This window comes from Macrobrachium nipponense, chromosome 4, assembly GCF_015104395.2.
Source record: "Macrobrachium nipponense isolate FS-2020 chromosome 4, ASM1510439v2, whole genome shotgun sequence".
Taxonomy (NCBI): domain Eukaryota; kingdom Metazoa; phylum Arthropoda; class Malacostraca; order Decapoda; family Palaemonidae; genus Macrobrachium; species Macrobrachium nipponense.
Window position 1 is genome coordinate 135,473,434 of NC_061100.1, and position 6,054 is coordinate 135,479,487.

The following is a 6,054-nucleotide window of genomic DNA, read 5'->3' on the forward strand; positions in this document are numbered from 1 at the left end:
TGGGTTATGCTAGGCTGACCATGACGGCTCTGACTAGGGAAGACAAGATCTCTAGAGAGTCGGTCCTATACAGTAGGGATCATGCTCAGCGGGAATGGGTTCACTGCCTTGAGGACTGGGAGTGTACGAACACCAAACTCCAGGCCTACAAGAGTCCTTCCACTATTTTCGCGACGGAAGAGGAGGTTTCTCTTCCGTTTGCCACAAAATTGGTGGAGAAGTCCCTTCAGGCAGTCCTCAAGGATGAGCCCATCCCACAGTTGAGGGAGGCGGAGTCTACTTCTCCGCTCTTCCCGGCTTTCGGAGAATTGTGGGAGAACTTGCCAGCTACGTTCACGCTTGGCAAGCTCAAACCGGACTGCGCCATGGACCAGTTCGGCGAGAAGCTACCAAGGCTGCCGGATTCCCAATAATCCAGGCAGAGTTTGATGCGCGAACCAGGTTTGGCAGGTCCCTCAATTCCCTCATAATTACGGAAATGGCTGCCCTCTCTTATGCTACGGAACCGCTGTTCAAGATTTTGGCGAAATCTCAGTTCCAGACGGTTCTATCGGACGCTTTTGACTTCTTCCAGGCTAGGAGGAACTGCCGAAAGCATGTTCTACAAGAATGTACTATTAGGCATGAGCCGAATAGACTCTTGGCCTCTAGCATGTGGGGAGCGGATCTCTTCCCAGAGTCCGCTGTCAACGAGGTTCACCACGAAGCTGCTAGGCTCAACCAGAGCCTTAGAGCTAGGTGGGGTATTTCCTCAAAGAGGAAACAAGATTCCGTTCCCACTGCTGGTAAGAAACCGAAGAAGGCTGGTAAGAGATTCCAGCCGTATCAAAAACACCAGCAACAGCAGCAATTTGTGCAGGCGGTCCCGGTTACCCAACAAGGACAACCTGCTAGTTCGAAGCAGAACCAGCCTATCCTCCTGTTGTCCCCTCAATCTCAGCCATCCACCTCCTACGCTATCTCGCCGGCCTTCAATCCTACATATGAGGCTCAAGGCTTCAAGCAGCCGAGAGGTAGGGCGAGAGGTTACTTTCGTCAGCGTGGCGCAGGAAGGGCCACAAGGAGCAGGCAGTTTAGAGGAGGGCGCGGTGGCCAACCCGCCCATCAACAATGAGGCTCCCCAGGTAGGAGGGAGGCTGTTCCTCTTCCGCCACAGGTGGGGGTTCAGCAATTGGGCACAGAGCATAGTGTCCAAAGGATTGGGCTGGAGTTGGATCAAAGATCCTCCCCCAATCAAATCATTCCACCAGATACCGTCAGAGGAATTGACAGATTACGCGGAAGAACTCCTTCAGAAAGGAGCTATTGCGAGAGTCAAGCATCTAAAATTTCAAGGTCGCTTATTCAGCGTGCCAAAGAAAGGCTCAACAAAAAGAAGGGTAATCTTAGACTTGTCAAAGCTAAACTCTTTCATTCGTTGCGACAAGTTCAAGATGCTTACCCTCTCGCAAGTAAGGACCTTACTTCCGCGTGGAGCCGTCACATGCTCCATCGATCTTACAGACGCATACTATCATATCCCTATAGCCAGGCACTTCCGCCCATTCCTAGGATTCAGGCTAGGAAATCAAACATTCTCATTCAAAGTGATGCCCTTCGGTCTGAATGTAGCCCCCAGGGTATTCACAAAAATAGCAGAAGTGGTTGTACAACAATTGAGAGCTCAGGGAATCATGGTAGCAGCATACCTCGACGATTGGTTGATCTGGGCACCAACAGTCGAGGAATGTCTCAGAGCCACCAAAAAGGTAGTTCACTTTCTGGAACATCTAGGGTTCCAGATAAACAAAACGAAATCCAGACTTACTCCGGAATCTCGTTTTCAGTGGCTAGGAATCCAATGGGATTTGGCTTCCCACAATCTGTCAATTCCAGTGGCCAAACGGAAGGAAATAGCAAAATCTGTCAGGCAATTTCTCAAGTGCAAACAAACGTCAAGGAGAAACCAGGAGAGAATCCTGGGATCCCTTCAGTTTGCTTCGGTAACAGATATCCTTCTGAAGGCAAGGCTGAAAGATATAAATCGAATTTGGCGGTCAAGAGCAAACTCCAAATATCGAGACAAGTTGTCAGTAGTCCCAACAGATCCTCCGCAATCAACTACGGCCTTGGTCAAAAGTAAAGAACTTAGCCAAGAAAGTACCCCTTCAATATCCCCTTCCAATGTTAACCATTCACACGGATGCATCCCTGTCCGGGTGGGGGGGATACTCTCAGTTCAAACAGGTTCAGGGGACTTGGTCAGTTCAAAATTTCGCCAGCTCCACATAAACGTGTTGGAAGCAATGGCAGTATTTCTTACTCTGAAGAGACTGCTTCCTCCGAAGAAGTCTCATCTAAGGCTAGTTTTGGACAGTGCAGTGGTAGTTCATTGCATCAACAGAGGAGGGTCCAAATCCAAGCATGTGAATCATGTCATGATAGCCATCTTTGCATTAGCAAACAAACACAAATGGCATCTGTCTGCCACTCATCTGGCAGGAGAATAGGAATGTGATAGCAGACGCCCTGTCCCGGTCAGTTCCTCTGGAATCAGAGTGGTCTCTAGACGACGGGTCATTCCAGTGGGTAAGCCTGAGAGTCCCAGGTCTCCAAGTGGATCTCTTCGCCTCACAAGCGAACCACAAGCTCCCTTGCTATGTGGCCCCCAACCTGGACCCTCTGGCTTATGCCACGGACGCCCTGTCGTTGGATTGGAATCAGTGGAGGAGAATTTATGTTTTTCCTCCGGTGAATCTTCTCTTGAAGGTCCTAAGCAAACTAAGGTCCTTCAAAGGGATAGTAGCTCTGATTGCACCGGACTGGCCCAAGAGCAACTGGTATCCTCTTCTTCTGGAATTGGGTCTCCGGCCTCAACGGATCCCCAATCCCAAGCTATCACAATCAGTACAAATGAGGACTGTGTTCGCTTCCTCAGGAATTCTCCAGACCCTAACTTTATGGACTTCATGAAGTTTGCGGCTAATAAAGATGCTGATATTGATCCACAGAATATTCTCTTCCTGGAATCAGATAAGAGAGAGTCAACCATTAGACAATATGACTCAGCTGTTAAAAAATTAGCATCTTTCTTGAGAGAATCGAACACTACAACCATGACAGTTAACCTGGCTATATCCTTTTTCAGATCCTTGTTTTTGAAAAAGGTTTAGCAGCTAGCACTATTACTACTCATAAGTCGGCTTTGAAGAAAATCTTTCAAGTAGGTTTTCAGATAGATCTGACTGATTCTTATTCACATCTATCCCAAAGCCTGTGCTAGACTTAGACCTTCTCAGAGGCCTACTACAGTTTCATGGTTCTTAAATGATGTCCTCAAACTAGCTTCAGATACTGACAACTCAGCTTGTACATTCATAATGCTCCTGAGGAAGACATTATTCTTATTAAGCCTAGCCTCAGGAGCTAGAATTTCAGAACTGTCGGCTCTATCCAGGGATGCGGATCATGTGGAATTCCTCCCATCAGGAGAAGTTCTACTTGCTCCGGATCGTAGCTTTTTTAGCCAAAAATGAGGATCCTCTTGCAAGGTGGGCTCCTTGGAAGGTTATCCCACTTCCACAGGATCCTTCTCTCTGCCCAGTATCAACTCTTAGAGCCTTTCTATCTCGTACTTCTTCAAGATCCTCAGGTGCTCTCTTCATGAGAGAGAATGGTGGTACTTTGTCAGTAAAAGGTATTAGACAACAAATCCTTTACTTCATTAAACAAGCCAACCCTGAGTCATTCCCAAAAGCACATGATATCAGGGGAGTAGCCACCTCAATTAATTATTTCCAACATATGAACTTTGAGGATCTTAAAAAGTATACTGGATGGAAATCCCCGACAGTCTTTAAACGGCATTATCTGAAGTCCTTGGAATCTTTAAAGTTTTCAGCAGTAGCAGCGGGAAACATTGTTTCCCCTGATACTGTATAGTAGTTGTAGTATAGATCCAGGTCTCCTTTCTACCTACATCATCCAACATGCCTCACCTTATCGCCAGGCTACTCGAATATCATAGCCTTAGCCGTTGAATCATATAGTGGATTGTCCCTTATTTTTTTGCTAGGGACATCCACCCTTGTACTGATAATGTACTTCAGTGTTCCTACCCTTATTTTTATGCTAGGTAGGAACACAATGTGTTGTATATATTTTGTCATACTTGTATTAATGATGGACTTCAGTGTACCTACCCTTATTTTTATGCTAGGGTAGGACACAATGAGTTTGTATATTTTGTAAATATGTTAAGTAAATCCCCTTTTGTTTATATTACATGCATCACTGTAATTTGCTGTAATTACCATTTAAGTACTTTAAGGTTACTAACATTCCATTGTTTTACTGTTTAGTATAAGTTAGTTTAAGTGCTTAGTTTGTATGCTGTAATTGATTTACTTATATTATATCCATCATTTTACACTGCTTTTCATTGTTCCTTTTTTCCCATCTTGTCTGTTTCTCTGGTACTCTTTCATAGGCCGACACGAGCTGAGCCCAGAAAAGGGATTTTGACGAAGGAAAAATCTATTTCTGGGTGATTGGCTCGTGTCGCCCTATGAAACCCCCCCTTTTATGGTTGTTCCCCCCCTTGCAGGACAAGATGTTTTTAGGTGTTTTTAGATTAAGGATGTCCGCTAGGGGCGCTGCTGTCCGTGGCGTCCTCTAGTAGTAGTAGTAGAGGCTGCATCGCCCGTTGGTATCAGCTCTCTCTTAGGGGGATTCTGATTGGAAGTTCTAATTGGTGATTGGCTCGTGGTAGTGTTCCACACTCGCCCCTATTTTCATACCGACACTTCTTTTAAGAGTGAGCGAGTCAGTTTTACTGACATTTTCTTAATTTTGTTTTTCTCTGGTAATTTTAGATTAATTTTACCTAGAAAGAATGATATTAAGGATCCTTTCATAGGGCGACACGAGCCAATCACCCAGAAATAGATTTTTCCTTCGTCAAAATCCCTTTTCTCTTCCTTCTGCTCCCCAAAAACAAGCCATCCAAGTGTCACACATTCTTTGCCTTAACTTAGTAACAATTCCTCCAATTAGAATCCAATGTTGTATGACTTTTAATGATAATAACTAACCATACTTATATATTGAATATTCCATCACAAAATTCATAGACATGCACAGCACTCTTTCACTACTTGGAGAGACAGATGATAGCAAACTTTGCTTCTGGTAGAGGTCTGGAACATCTTTAAATGTCCAAAGTTTGTCCAGCCAGATCAAGTCTGACACCAACCTATCCAGGTCCAATAGCTGATGCTTGCTGTTATCCGGCTTAACTAGAACATCAATTAGTAACTGGGCGCTAGAATCTTGTGATCTTATCTAGGTTATACCTAACTGGTTACTGTTTGAAAGGTGATCAGCTGGTCAATGGGTTCTGATCATTTGTGATTTTTTGTTGAATGAACCTCATTTGACTATACGTATAGTATTTTGTCATCTCCTCTTAGTGCTCATAAGGTATTTGTTCTCCAGAAATGCCTTTAACTTACTCTACTGGCAATCACTTCAAAAACTGAAGATGATTAAGTACATAATAAAACACTAGAGATGACAAATAAAATATATTTAGCACTATGATGATGAAAAGTTGTAGTATTATCAAATATTAGGGAAAATAACAAATCCAACAAAAAGACAGGAAATGGAATAAGCTGGATACTGAAAGATGAAACAATTCTGGCTGAAAATGATTTCTCTGATTAGCATGAATTTTGGATACTGTCCTACTGAGACAAGTTGTGGATGTATAAGGCAAGTATGTAGTATTCTCATGCACCAGTTCAAGACTAAACAGTTACAAATTTTAAGTACTGCATCCACTAACAATCCTCCCTGTCTTCTCTTTTTTTATATTTACTAAATCACTGTTCTTTTGTAATACTTGTGACACTGCAAATTCTACGAAAATTAAAACTAAGTAATGAACAAAGACTTATAAATACGTATTCATGATATAAATGCTCAAAAAGAAAAAAAAAAAAGTGTTCTTAAGAGATTACTTACATAGATAAAATAAATGATCTTTTTAAATACTATACAAAAAACTTAAAA